This window comes from Saccopteryx leptura, chromosome 4 (assembly GCF_036850995.1).
Source record: "Saccopteryx leptura isolate mSacLep1 chromosome 4, mSacLep1_pri_phased_curated, whole genome shotgun sequence".
Classification (NCBI taxonomy): domain Eukaryota; kingdom Metazoa; phylum Chordata; class Mammalia; order Chiroptera; family Emballonuridae; genus Saccopteryx; species Saccopteryx leptura.
The window spans coordinates 207,611,628-207,627,225 of record NC_089506.1 but is presented as its reverse complement, the minus strand read 5'-3'; positions in this window follow the sequence as shown (position 1 = coordinate 207,627,225).

The window sequence follows — 15,598 nt, the reverse complement described above, 5'->3', positions numbered from 1 at the left end:
AGGGAGCTGCCAGCAGGCCCAGAGCTTTCTCTCACCATGCTACCCCCTCTCTCCCTGCTAGGAGGAATGCCTCATGACACCAGTCCCTTTCTTTGTCCTTTGTCACTGTCATCACTACCGAAGTCCAGCAAAGCACCTGGTACATAGCGGTGTGCAAAAAGGATGCTAAATAAATGAATGAATGGATTAGTAGACCTCAGTTGCTGGCTCAACAGCAAATCCCACTACTTCCAATCAAACAGGCATAAAACGATACTATGGCCTGACCTAGATTTGGTCATTAGGGATTTGGGGAACTCTCCCCTCCCGTGGATGAAGAATTGCCGACTTTATGGAATTCCCCACGTCATGAAACCCATCCCCTTCCAGATACACCAATCCGGAGGGCAGGAAGGGGCTTCCAAATCACCTTCATCGGCCCTTCACCCTGCAGGTGGGACCCCGGAGCCTGGCTCAGAGCCACGTGAGGAAGGGTGCTAGAAGGAGCACGGAAGTAGGAGTCTGAGCACGTGGTCACAGACCTTGGCTGTACCGCTGAGGCGCTCTGTGACCTTGAGCGAATCATTTCATCTCTCTGAGCCTCAGCTTCCTGATCTATAAACTTCATCCTACCTGAAAGGATGGGGGTGAGGATGAGCACCCCCATCCTTTCCAATACGTCTGTGAGCATATTGGAAACCTCAAGAATCTGGACATTTGTTGTTCTGCACATGGCCCCATACACAGAGGGCAAGGAGAGGCTGACTAGAAGCAGGCCACTCCTAATGGGTAAGTGGCAAGTTTAATAAGCAAGGGAACTTATGAGGCTCGTCACCCACAGCCTCAAGACGAATGGGTCTCTGCTCTCCCACCAGAATCTTTAAAGTTTCTACAGAGGCTTTAATGGGTTCAGTCACATACACGGTTCAGAAGCTCTCAACAATATAGCACTTTCTAGGCTGCGTTCTTGAAAATTACTCCAGTCGTGGGCACAGGGGCGGAGTGATCATTCCGAAGGGAGAAGGGGCGGGGCTCCAATTGCCCACATCCAGCTCTGGGTCAGCCTGTGGTCATATCCTCGCCACAACCTCCAACGACATCTTTTGTCATCATGATTGCATTGGCACAAAGGCTTTTAGAAGGGATCTCAGAAGTAGTTTCAACTACCTTTGGTTCAACGAGCATATAGAGCAGACCCCCCGCTAAGTTCCGAGCTCCCGCTTTGCCACATTGACCGCAAACAGGTAGCAATTATAAAAAGACACCACATATTGATCTCCTGAAGGGTTCCAAGCACACAGTACCTTGTGCTGCCAATCCATTGTCTCATCTCTCCGCACAACAACCCTATTAATTGTGTCCAATTATTTATCCCCTTGTTGCAGGGAGGAAATTAAACCTCAGAGAGCTAAAGTGACCTTTGCAGGGCCACACGGTTAAGTGGAGGGGCCAGGACGGACTGCTGATCTTAATGGAGCTGGAGTCGATGCTCTTATCCACCACCCAGGATGGAAATACAAACAACGCAATTGAAAACATGGCCAATGATTTTTAAAAACATTTCATATATATTCAAGTAGCCAATAAGCATAAAGTGTGCAACATCAAAAGCCATCAAGGAAATTCACATTAAAACTAAATGAAATACCACTTCACACCCACCAGAATGCCTAAAAAATTTTTTTTAACTGACATCAGATTTTAGTGAAATTGTGTAGAAACTTAAATTTATATGTTGTCTTGATATGTTGCTTATACAATGTATTTTCCTAGAAGGGAAAGTCTAGCAGTTTCTTATAAAACTAAACATACAGTTACCCTATGATCCACCAATTCCATGCCAAAATATTTACCCAAGATAAAGAAAACATATGGTCACAAAGAGCTTGTGCAGAAATTTTTCATAGCAGCTTTATTCATAATAGATGATTACTGGGAAGGTATTTCTCAATAGGAAACTGTATAAGCGTACCATGGAATGATACTCAGTAGGCAAAAAGGAAAACCCTTCTGATACAAGCAACAACATGGGAGAGTCCTAAAAACATTACACTGAGTGAAATAAGCATAGACAAAGCAGTATACATCACATGAATCCATTTATGTGAAATTTTGGAATAGATATAATTATTTGATGGTGGAAAAATAACAGTATTTGCCTGAGGGGCATGGGACCGACTGGGAAAAGACTTGATGGAAGTCTTGGGGCTGATAATATTCTATATTATGGTATGGTTTGGGGTTACACATAGGTGTTTGCCTTTACCAGAATGTGACTGATATATTTAATATGTGTTCATTTCACTGTCTGCCTCACAAGAAAAATCTGTGAACAAAATATTGGGGAAAAAGTAACTTAACCGATACCATTAATGACTGATTACTCAAAGAGGGGCTAATAGGCTCACAGTTCTTTTTATAGTGTGATAACAAACATCAAAAGAAACTGTCCTAAAGTATCTTTCTCTGCAGACCTACCAGTGTGACTTCAATTCCAAGAATGAAATCATCCATTTTTAATTAACAACTACAGGAACAAAACTATTCATAGACAAAGGTCCTCTCTCCCTCCTGACCACCATGTCATAATGCCACAGGGGGGCCACACGTCACCACACCCCCACCCCACCCCCAGCCCCTTCTTTCTCTCCCTGAGCTCTGGATATGACTCGGGAGAATTTCCCTGGCACAGGCAGCCAGCCACCTCGCTCTCCTGGTGCCCAGCCCACACTCCAGCACCTGCTAATTGTAAGAAACAACATATGGCAGGCAGCCCGGCTGCAGACCCTGCCGGCTCTCCTGACTCGCAGCTCAACCACGGAGGCAGGTTGCGTGCTGAGCTGCTGCGATCGAAGAGGTGTCATTAGAAAATGATTCATATCCCTCAGCCTTAATGAGGACTCACACGGAGGGCTTCCAATTACCCAATCGATGGCTGGAGTGCTGCTTCCAGCCAGCGGCTCCTTGCTTTCCTTTCTCTTCCTTAACCGTATGTGCAAGGAGGGTTGGCTATGCTCTCTCCCTGCTCTCCAAGCCCAGGAAGGAAATCAAACCAGAAAAAACGTCTCGGGGGAAGATCATCTAACCACACCTGGTTCTGATGGATGAATCTTAACATGGCTGAGATGGAAGACAGAACTCTCCAGATGAAATCCAGGCCTAGAGAGGTGCCGGCTCTGTGAGGTGGCATCTGACCTGGGACTGAAGGTAAAGAAGGGACCTGTCATTCAAAGACAGGGCAGAGAGGAATGTGGAAGATGAGGGAACAGCACATAACGGTCCTGACAGCGGGAAGAGCCCAGCATGTCTGAGACTTGGGTGTGGACCATGTGGGTCACCATTGTGAGAGTGAGAGGACAGGATGCTGGAGGGACCCGAGAGCTGAGAGGAAGCCGGGGGGAAGAACACACAGAGGCTTTGAACTCTGAGTCCAAGCACGGACCCCCGCGCTCCCACTCCCTTTGTGGGTGGTATCTATGGGATGAAAACTTCTAGGTGTCCACCAAAATCCACCATCCCCATCTGCAATAGCAGTAGATTTATAGCAAACACACGCTACCCAGCCTGGGACCCACACACTACACCTCTTAACCCTGCCTGGAAGTGGGACATCTTTCCAAAAGAATATTAGTGGATGTGTGTGTGCGCACATGTAACTTCCAAGCCTGGCCGGTGAAACCTAGCCTGTGTGGCCTTCCTGTACTTGGGATGTACCACTTACGGGGAGTGGCAGTGTGGCCCCAGGGGATGGCACAGCCACTAATGACTGTAAAGTTGAGACCACAAATGACTGTGTAGGCCAAGCCACCTACCTGCCTGGAATAGTCCCCCCAGGACTACCAGCAGAGAGAATTAAAGTTCTCTGTTCCTTAAACCTCTGAATTAAGGGCTCTTTGTGAGATCAGTTTAACCTACTCCAAGTAATACTGTTTGGCAAATACATTTTTTTTTTTTTTCCTCGAAGCTGGAAACGGGGAGAGACAGTCAGACAGACTCCCGCATGTACCCGACCGGGATCCACCCGGCATGCCCACCAGGGGGCGACGCTCTGCCCACCAGGGGGCGATGCTCTGCCCCTCCAGGACGTCGCTCTATTGCGACCAGAGCCACTCTAGCGCCTGGGGCAGAGGCCAAGGAGCCATCCCCAGTGCCCGGGCCGGGCCATCTTTGCTCCAATGGAGCCTCGCTGCGGGAAGGGAAGAGAGAGACAGAGAGGAAGGAGAGGGGGAGGGGTGGAGAAGCAGATGGGTGCTTCTCCTGTGTGCCCTGGCCGGGAATCGAACCTGGGATCCCTTGCACGCCAGGCCGACGCTCTACCACTGAGCCAACCGGCCAGGGCAATACATATTTTTTTAACCTCTGTGTATTTCGTATTTCTGTCTCTTTATTTCCAAGGAGGAATTTCTTCCCGGGGCTCTTAGAAGAAATGAGTGAGCTGACGTCAACAAGAGGCCCAGCGCTCACTGAGGAGGGGCTTCCTGCGTGTGTCTTCCCGCCCACCACTCTGGCTGGAGCAATGTCTATCCAGCTTGGACCTGTCTGTCTTCCACTTGGACCCTCTCCCACCTCCCTGCCCCAACAGCGGCCCCACGGCTGCTTCGTCCTGCCGTTACAGCGGAGAGAGGGCTTGTCGCCTCACGGAGAAGTCTGCATCTCTGCTGTCACCTATTTTTTGGCTGTCCACCGCCGGCAGCCAGACGATTGATCTCTTTGTTCCGGCAGGCTGTCCTCCCAGGCTCAGGGCTCCTTGTTGATCCCTCTTTATTGCTGCTTTACAGAAGCCAAGCGGAGCTCACACACGCCTTTGAAGGACTTCCTTCCAGGTTGCTTTCTGAGTTCACTGGCCGCTCAGCCCAGTGCAGCAAAAATTAAAATGCGTGAAGTGAGTAGAATCCCTGACTGCTAAAACCTTGAAAGGTCCGTAGGAGAGCATCTCTCTTCCGTCCCCCTTGTAATACAGATGAGGAAACTGCAGTCCAAAGGAGGGTAAACTTGCAAGGTCACATATCAAAGGAAGCCACCTAGGAGCAAAAGCCATCAAAATCACATGTAGCCAACTTTTATATTTAGGGCATTGACAAATACTGGCCCGTGGATGAAGACCCCATAAAACAAGTAAGAGTTGGCCTGACCAGGCGGTGGCGCAGTGGATAGAGCGTCGGACTGGGATGCGGAGAACCCAGGTTCAAGACCCCGAGGTTGCCAGCTTGAGCGCAGGCTCATCAGGTTTGAGCAAAAGCTCACCAGCTTGGACCCAAGGTCGCTGGCTCGAGCAAGGGGTTACTCGGTCTGCTGAAGGCCCGCAGTCAAGGCATATATGAGAAAGCAATCAATGAACAACTAAGGTCTTGCAACGAAAACCTGATGATTGATGCTTCTCATCTCTCTTCGTTCCTGCCTGTCTATTCCTATCTATCCCTCTCTCTGACTCCTTCTCTGTCCCTGTAAAAAAAAAAAAAAAAAAAAACACAAAAAACAAACAAAAAAAACAACAAGAGTTGGGCTGATGAAACCAGCCTCGCTGATTTAACACAGAGAATCAGCCCTAGTTATTTTGAAAGGAGTATTACTTTCTATGTATCTTAAGATTCGAACTCATTGATTAGAAATGAACCCTTGAGATCCAGACCATTTGTTTGTGTAATAAGCTCTTTTTTTTTTTTCAGTGCCTCCTGTGTGCCAGGCACAGTGCACAATACTGAGATTCACCAGCAAGCAAAACCTGAGATGGCCGCAGCCTCACCGAGTCTATGTTTAATGTGAGAACTACGAAAAGAGAAACTGACCTGGTGGAGGAGACAGGGAATCCCTCTATAAGGGGTCCTTTGAAAGTACCGCACGCAAGGCCTCAGACAAGGCACTAGAGATATTGCTTTGAACAAGACGGACCAAACTCCCACCATAATTGTTTTACATTTTCACTCTAACTTGGCTCCTAATTTCTAACATGTCCGATTGCCATGGCTGGGTTTGTATATATTTTCTTTTATCATCTCATCTCCCAGGGTTCATTGATACCTGGTCATAGTCTTAAGCAAAATCAGCTGTCTGTGAATCAGCAGTGTGGGCTAGGCCAGGCAGTTCTCAGTGCAGATCTCCGGAAAGGAGTGACTTTCACACTGAAGTGTGAGTGACTGGAACCCAGACCACATGAGGGAAGTCTGGAGGGACTGAGAGTGTTTCTCTGGGAAAAGGAAAAAATTCATGTATGGTCAGTGACTCCAAATATCTGAATGACTGGAAAACAAGAGCTCAAACTTCTCTTACGGAGTAAGAGAAAATTAATGTCCAGGTCATAGCCCTCGGTCTTCCATGAAGTCTTTCATGACTTCTTCATGAAAGACTTCTTCATGAAGTATTTAAGCAGAAACTAGCTGGTCATTTACTGAAACTGTTTGGTTAGACAATGTCTATGGACCCTTAGACTCTTAGAACCTGTTATTCTGTAATTACATTCTTAGCATTAAGTTTAGAAAAAACTTCTTAATATTCCTTTCAGAACCTGCTCCTTCCACAGCCTTTCCTATCCCAGTTGAAAGAACTCAATTCTTCTAGTTGCTCAAGAAAAAACCTCGGAGTCCTCATTGATGCCTTTCTGTCTTTCACACCCCATACCCAATATGCCAGGATATCCCATGGTTCGACCCTCATGTATTACTAGAACCAGCTATCTCCATGGCTTCCACCTTGGAAAAGGCCACTAGTATCCACTGTATTAGTCTAAGTTTTCCAGAGAAACAAATAATATGTATCTACTCTTTAGAGTAAATCTCACTATATATGAAGATATAATTATATACCATATATGATAGATAGATAGATAGATAGATGATAGATAGATAGATAGATAGATAGATAGATAGATAGATAGATAGAAATTTATGATGAGAAATTAGCTCACACAGTTATGGAAGCTGAGATATGCAGTTGGCAAGCTGGACAGTGAAGAAAGCTGATGATATAGTTCAAGCTCAAGTCCAAGTCCAAAGGCAGGAGAGAACTGATGCCCCAGCTCCAAGACAATCAGGCAGAGAGAGAGAATCCTTTTTTCCTTAGCCTTTTATTCTATCCAGACCCTCAGCAAGGCTCACCCACATTGGGTAACGCAATCTGCTTTATTCATCTACTGATTCAATGTTAGTCTCATCCAAGCACACCCTCACAGACACACACACATGCTTGACCAAGTGTCTGGGCACCTTGTGGCCCAGTCAAGCTGACACATAACTTCACCGTCATAGCCTCCCACCTCCATTTAGTACAACCCCATGTGTAAGGCCTCAAACATACACATACCTAGTCCTCAAGAAGCTAACAGTGTGGTAGAAGAAAAAGATACGGATTAAATTATCATACAGATGTAAGTTTATAATTATAAGCAGTGTCAATGGGAGGGCTCTGGCCCTATGAGAGGATAACTTTATTAACTTGGTCACATCAAGGGTATTTTAACTATACCCAATAATCTCTCACGTAGTTATAGAACTGTAAAACTTTTATTGGGTTTCACGAGCTCATGTCGTTCTACCAGAAACCTGGTGATGTGGAAAATACAAGGACGCTGATCTCCATTATACAGACTAGTAAACAAGGATTTTAAGAGGTAAACTGAGTCACCCAAAGCCATACAACGAGAAAAGGAATAGACCTGATAGTCAAACAAACAACCAGGACTTTTGCACTGCCTCTCCTGCAGGTTCGTAATTACAAACTTTAATCCAAAATTCTTACCAAGCACAGTAGATGACTCAGCAATGAAATTTAGGTACCATTACTGACCAGCTCACGAATGCACTGGGCGCAGATAACATCCTAAACCAGTGGTCGGCAAACCACGGCTCGCGAGCCACATGCGGCTCTTTGGCCCCTTGAGGGTGGCTCTTCCACAAAATACCACGTGCGGACACTACCTCGATAAGGAATGTACCTACTTATATAGTTTAAGTTTAAAACAATTTAGCTCTCAAAAGAAATTTCAATCATTGTATTGTTGATATTTGGCTCTATTGAGATTGCCGACCACCGTCCTAAACCAAGTTTGATTCAGAGAAGGTTTTCACAAAGATTTTGTCAATTCCAAAATTACAGAAATTTCCTACACTCATTCAACAACCTTCCCACCCTTCCCAGTAACTATATATGTCCAGATAGAATTGCACAGTAGGGAGAAGAAAGGAATCTAAAAGAAAAAAGAAAAAGCAAGAAAAGAAGAAGAAGAGGAGGAGGAGGAGGAAGAGGAGGAGGAGGAGGAGGAGGAGGAGGAGGAGGAGGAGGAGGAGGAGGAGGAGGAGGAGGAGAAAAAGCTAATTTTTTCTACTTTCCCAAGAAGCCCTCCCTTGTTTGTTAAACACCCAAGTAAACCAGAACCATTCTGAATTCTTCATCTTCTATACCAGGGGTCCCCAAACTTTTTAACAGGGGGCCAGTTCATTGTCCCTCAGACCGTTGGAGGGCCGGACTATAAAGAAAACTATGAACAAATCCCTATGCACACTGCACATATCTTATTTTAAAGTAAAAAAACAAAATGGGAACAAATACAATATTTAAAATAAAGAACAAGTAAATTTAAATCAACAAATTGACCAGTATTTCAATGGGAATTATGCTCCTCTTACTGACCACCAATGAAAGAGGTGCCCCTTCCAGAAGTGCAGCAGGGGCCAGATAAATGGCCTCAGGGGACCGCATGCAGCCTGCGGGCCGTAGTTTGGGGACCCCTGTTCTATACCAAATCAGAAAACACAGGTAACTCTTCACCCTGCTCAGCTATACTCTTGTTGTAATATGGTTGTGACTAGGCCCAAGATCTAGAGGACTACTCGTTAACAAGAATACTCTAACTCAGTTAATTAAGCAGTCAAGAAACAAAGGAAAGTCATTATATAGATGGGCAGCCATTCAACGCCAAGAGACCCTAAGACAGTGGTTCTCAAAGTGTGTGCCAGGGCGCCCTGGTGTGCCCTAGAAGATTTTCAGGTGCGCCCTATGGTATTCCAGAGAAATATGTGCCTGTTGGAGACCAAAAAACCAACAGGGTTTTTGAAGTTTAGATTTTTGGGGGACAGAGGTGTGGGGAATTGGCTGTAAGCTGGCAGTCTGCCCAACCCCCCACCTCACTTGCCTGATTAGGTTGCAAAAGGCTGTTAAGCTGTGGTGCTGGATTGTTTACACTACCCCCCATGTTCCCTGGAAAGACTGGAGGCAAGTTTCTTCTATCCTTTGTTTGGTGTAAAGTTAAGATGATATGTATGGTGGGGGTTTTCTACTCAACAAAATTAAGAGTAAAAAGAGAGGAATTCTTCAATGTATTAATGAGGAAATAAGAGTTTGCCTTTCAAATATATGCCCAAACATTGAAGAAATTGCTAAGACACATCAGGCATATGTTTCTCATAAACACAAGAATGAAAAAACTTAACACATTCATGCCAGGACCTGCTGAATTTACTAAATCTTACTAAGAGTGTATTTATATATATAAAAAGATAACTTTTTGTTGGTTTTTTTTATTTTTTAACCCCTCCTTTTTATAAATTCTAAAAAGCATAACTCAAAAAATGTAACGTAAAAATGTTTTTTAATGTCAGAATAAATTTAATTTTGTCATATTTATTTTGTTTAATTACCATAAAAGCACACTTGGACTTTTTTTCTTTAATATTTGACTTAATTTATCATAACATATTTCTCAGAAAATCTGTATATAGTGCGCCTACAATTATTTGTAGAATTTTAAATGTGCCCTGACTTCAAAAAGTTTGAGGACCACTGCCGTAAGACAATGTCAGCCTTCTCTCTAGCAGCAAATGGGAAACAGAGCTATGTTTGAACAGGTTGCACTCATTCTAATTTAATATGAAAACCTGCACGTTTCATACAATTTTCTGCATCCATGTTTTTCCCTTTACACTTAGGACTTAAGGAACACTACATACTGGCAAGAGGCAAGGAGTGGATTTCAACTTGGGCCCCCATGGGTTGTTTGTATGTTATGTTATGTTATGTTATGTTATGTTATGTTATGTTATGTTATGTTATGTTCAGCTTCTCTATTAACTTAAGTCTGAGGCCTTGAAAGCTGAAATTCAAGGACGTTCAATGACCCTAGTTTTCATGAAGCTATATCACCAATGCAGCCATATGATTGCAAGTGTCTTTCCCACTACACAACACCAGAACATTTTTAATTGTTTGAATGGTTGAGTGCCTGGCCTAAACCATGGTTCTTAATGGCTGTTTTAGGTTCATTTTTGGATTCTTGATTTCAAGTCGCTCACTCCGCTGACTCAGCTTGCTCCTCTCATTAGTGCCTCTGCAGTGGTCTTGGGAAGTCAGTTCCTGGCTCCAGCCTGACCCTGTCAGTCCCACTGGCCTCATCAGGTGCCCTCTCCTCTTCCATAAAGGGGGAAATTGGAACACGGGCCAGCTTTTAGTAGTTAATTCACTTCTTCACCTTGGGGTGAATTCTACATTTGGCAATATACACTCAACAACTAAGCTTCTGAGCTCAGGGGGAAAAAAAATAAATAAATACGTACAAGTCTTGCCATTAAACCAGATAGTATGAATCGTAATTAAAAACCACCATTATGCCATTTCAACAAGAACACTCCAGCCATCATTAAGCTAGAACAGAATTCCTTCAGGGAGAAATTATTTTTCTTTTGATTTCTGTCAAAATGGCTTTGACTTTACAGATGCTTCTACAAAATGGTGTCTCCGGGCTCCGCCTCTACAGCCGGGCTCAGACAAAGGCTTAGAACAGACAGATGAAACCTCATTAAAGATTCACTTCAAATTAACTTTCCCTGCGTATTTATCTTTTATAATCTTTATTATTACTTTAAGGGAGAAAAAATAGAAAGAAAGCAAACCTCCCTGGATCCACACATAAATCTTCATAGTAGCCACTCAACAATATTATTAATTCCCCCTGAATATTCCAGCAAAGTACCAGACACTTATGCAATGGTAATTTATCGAGAAATCAAGCCGATATATTTTTTGATGTTATTTTATGCCAGTGAGGGGGGAGGGGAAGCACTGGTGAGATAGGTGGAGATGAGAAAGAATGCAACATTCACAAGTGCTGATGTTCTGATAGAAGCAAGGTCATGATAGGAAAAAGGTAAGAAGGGGAATTAACCTCTGGGTGCCTCTACAGTGCACTGGGCTTATAGCAGGGTCCTTGTCTGGGCAAAGGCTGGGCGGCAGATTGTTTCCGGTGGTTGGAATTGGAAGATGGTCTTCTCCATTTGCAACTCAAAGAAGATGGAGGAACAATGTGGGAAGAGGGCCTTGACCAACATAAGGATTCTGGCATATTTCAGATATTTGCGATGCATGAGGGCACCCCACAAGAGGTCGTATTAGAAGAAGAAACAAAGACTCCTGGGAGAACCACTAGAAGGGAAGGCAGAGGCTAGCATTACAAATTGGATTCAACAGAAAGTCATGGGTGTCAAAAGGAAGGACAATCCTAGTTACAGGGAGAAAGAACATGTGCCTTTCTGTGCCCTTTAGGAACGTGACTTGAAACATGGGCATCACTAAAATGCTGTAGCACTCTGAGACTCAAGTAATGTGGTGTGACACCCCTCCAAGCCTAACACAAAAGAAGTGTTTGTCATGTTTTATAAGATGACACTTAAACCTCTGGGCATGACGCACAGTGCTGGCATTTCCAGTCCAGCAACATTGGATGTTTCTGGGGTCTAGTGTCCCCATACCTGAGCACCAATGATAGCTCTGGAACAGAACCCTGGCTTCAGTGTGGCACCTCAGTGAACTCTTGGGCCCAAAGCACTGGATTCCTGGCAAAACGAGGCATGGAAAAGAGTAAAAAAAAAGTTTTATTACTAAACCCTGAGACACTTAGGGTTCAAGCAACCGAACTGTGGGGCCACCTAACTGAGCATGAAAGAGGCGCATCCTTCCACCCACTCTCCAGACTTGGATCTTTGGCATCAGAATTCAGAGGTGGCATTTCCGGTTTAGCAGCATTGAGGAGTGACCTTTTCAACTCTTCTGCAACCCAGATGGTGGAGAGCTGTAACTGAGAACATGAGCCATTGAAACAGTATTCTACCACACTCTGCCTGGGCAGACAGGGGAAAACCAAGTTTTAGACGCACATGGATGCCATAAGCATTCAGAAATTATTTGCGAAGGGTAGGTCTTTTCATAATCAAGATCCCAGATTGTAATTTATTTTTATTTTTTAAATATTTTTTAAATAATTTTTTTTATTTTTTAATTACAGTTGATGTTCAATATTATATTAGTTTCAGGTGTACAACTCAGTGATTAGACATTTCTATAACTTACAAAGGGATCACCCCAATGAGTCTAGTACCCTTCTGACACCATACATAGTTATTACAATATTACTGACTACATTCCCTATGCTGTTCTTTACATCCCCGTGACTGTTCTACAGCAACCAATTTGTACTTCGTAACCCTTTCACTTTTTTCACCCATCCCCCGAACCCCCCTCTCATCTGGCAACCATCAGTGTCTGTTCTCTGTGTCTGAGTCTGTTTCTGTTATGCTTGCTCATTTATTTTGTTTTTTAGATTCCACATATGAGTGAAAACATCTGACATTTGTCTTTTCTCTGTCCGACTTATTTCACTTAGCGCTGTACTCTCTAGGTCCATCCGTGTTGTTGAAGATGGCAAGATTTCATTGTTTTTTTATGATTGAGTCATATTCCATTGTCTATGCACCACTTCTTTATCCACTCATCTATTGATGGACACCTAGGTTGCTTCTATATCTTGGCTATTGTAAATAATGCTGCCATGAATATAACGATGTATAGACAGTCCCTGGGTTATGAATAAGATAGGTTCTGTAGGTTTGTTTGGCATGTAAGTTGAAACAGGTACATTTACCTATTAAATGTAACTTAGATGTTTGTCTCAACATAGTACTTATTTTTATCCTTCTGTGCCTATAAATACTTAAACATTTTTAAACCTACAGAACCTATCTCATTTGTAATCTGGAGATTGCCTGTATATGTCTTTTTGAACTAGTGTTTTGGGTTTCTCCCAATAAATACCCAGAAGTGAAATTGCTGGATTCTTCCTTATCTCTTTTTATAGACTTTGTTTTAAAGTCTATTTTGTCTGGTATAAATATCGCTACCCTAGATTTTTTTTTTAATTTCCATTTTCATGAAACATCTTTTTCCACTTCTTTACTTTTGGTCTCTTTTGATCTAAAGTGAGTCTCTTGTAGACGGCCTATGTAAGGGTCTTGTTTTGTTATCCATTCAGCCACCATATGTCTTTTGGTTGAAACATTTAATCTGTTTGAATTTAAAGTAATTATTGATAGATATGTATTTATTGCCATTTTATCACTCATATTCTTTATCATTTTTTCTTCTTCTTCTGAAAGAAACCCATTTAACATTTCTTGTAATACTAGTTTGGTGGTGATGAACTCCTTCAGCTTTTTCTTGTCTGGGAAGCTCTTTATTTTTCCTTCAATTCTAAATGATAGCTTTGCTGGGTAGAGTAATCTTGGTTGTAGGCCTCTATTTTTCATCACTTTAAATATTTTATGCTAATCCCTTCTGGACTGCAAATTTCTATTGAGAAATCAGCTGACAGTCTTATGGGAGGCCCTTGTAGGTAGTTAACTATCTTTCTCTTGCTATTTTTAAGATTCTAACTTTGTCTTTAACCTTTGGCATTTTAATTATGATGTGTGTTGGTGTGGGCCTCTTTAGATTCATCTTGTTTAGGACTCTCTGGCTTCCTAAACTTTTAAGTCAATTTCTTCCACTAGGTTAAGGAAATTTTCTGTCATTATTTTTTTTGTGTGTGTATTTTTCTTAAGTAGGAAATGGGGAGGCAGTCAGACAGACTCCTGCATGGCGCCCAACCAGGATCCACCCGGCATGCCCACCATGGGGCGATGCTCTGCCTATTTGGGGCATCGCTCTGCCGCAATCAGAGCCATTCTAGCGCCTGAGGCAGAGGCCACAGAGCCATCCTCAGCACCCGGGCAAACTTTGCTCCAATGGAGCCTCGGCTGCGGGAGGGGAAGAGAGAGACAGAGAGGAAGGAGAGGGGGAGGGGTGGAGAAGCATATGGGCGCTTCTCCTATGTGCCTTGGCCGGGAATCAAACCCGGGACTCCCGCACACCAGGCCGACACTCTACCACTGAGGCAACCGGCCAGGGCCCTGTCATTATTTTTTCAAATAGGTTTTTAATTTCTTGCTCTCTCTCTTCTTCACCCAGCAGCCCCACAATATGAAGGTTGATATGCTTGAAGTTGTCCCAGACGCTCCTATATAATCTCTCTTTTTTTTATTCTTTTTTCTTTTTGTTGTTCCAATCCGGTGTTTTCTGCTTCCTTATCTTCCAAATTGCTGATTTGATCTCCTGCTTCATCTAATTTACTGTTGATTTCCTATAACATATTCTTCATTTCAGTTATTGTAGTCTTCATTTCTGACTAGTTCTTTTTTGTTTCCTATCCTCTTTTTTATGTTTTCTATCTCTTTGTTGAAGTTCTCACTAGATTCATCTACATATTCTCTAAGTTCATTGAGCATCCTTATAACCAGTGCTTTGAACTCTGCATCTGTTAGATAGCTTGCCCCCATTTTGTTTAGTTCTTTTTCTGGAGTTTTGTTCTGTTCTTTCATTTAGGACACATTTCTTTTTCTCCTCATTCTGGCTGCCTCCCTATGTTTGTTTCTATTATTAAGTTGAGTTGCTATATTTCTCAGGCTTGGTAGAGTGTCCTTATGTAGTAGGTGTCCCAGAGGGCCCAGTGGCCTTCCCGGTCACCAAAGCTGGGCACTCTAAGTGTGCTTCTCCTGTGGGCTGTGTGCACCCTCCTGTTGTAGTTGATTGATGTTGGTACATCATTGGGAGAGATTTATCCCCAGGCCAATCAGCTTCAAAGGCTGATCATAATCACCAAAGAGAATCTGTTCTGTAAGGGCCAACCTCATGGAGTAGGACTGGCTTCAGAGGGCCTCTGGTGCCTGCTAAGTCTGCTCCTTGAATGTGTAACTTTAGAATTGGTTGGGTAATATTTCAATGTGGTCTGAAGCTATCCAGTAGGTGTGCTGGTTCTGGGGCATCCCTGTGGGAGATGAAGGCCAAAGTCAGCCACCACCTATGCCCTATCTGGACCACTGCGCATGAACTACAAAATGATCTGCAGATAGACAGCTGCTACTTGCACTGGGCTTGGAGGTGCCCAAGAGAGACCAAGCTGCAACCCAGGGCTGGCCACCACTACTATCAGGCCTGGGACCACTTCGCAAGAGGTGCAGGGCATGTCAAAACCAGATGCCATTTGTTTGAGAGATTTTAGAAAATTCCACAGCATAAACCACTGGAAATAGTTTGGAAGAACCAACAAGTTGGGTGGTTTGGGGTCTCAGGAAGTCACTAGGGTGAAGAGAACAGTGTTAGCTCAGTTGATGGAGACTCAGATATGGCATTTGCCTGCCGGCTCTGTGAGGAGAGGGTTCAGCAGAAGAATGATGGTTTCTGCCAGCACTTCTGTCCGGGAGAAAGCTGTCCTTCCAATCCTCGTTGGACAATTCAATCCACCCCTTCCTCCCCTCATATATCCTAA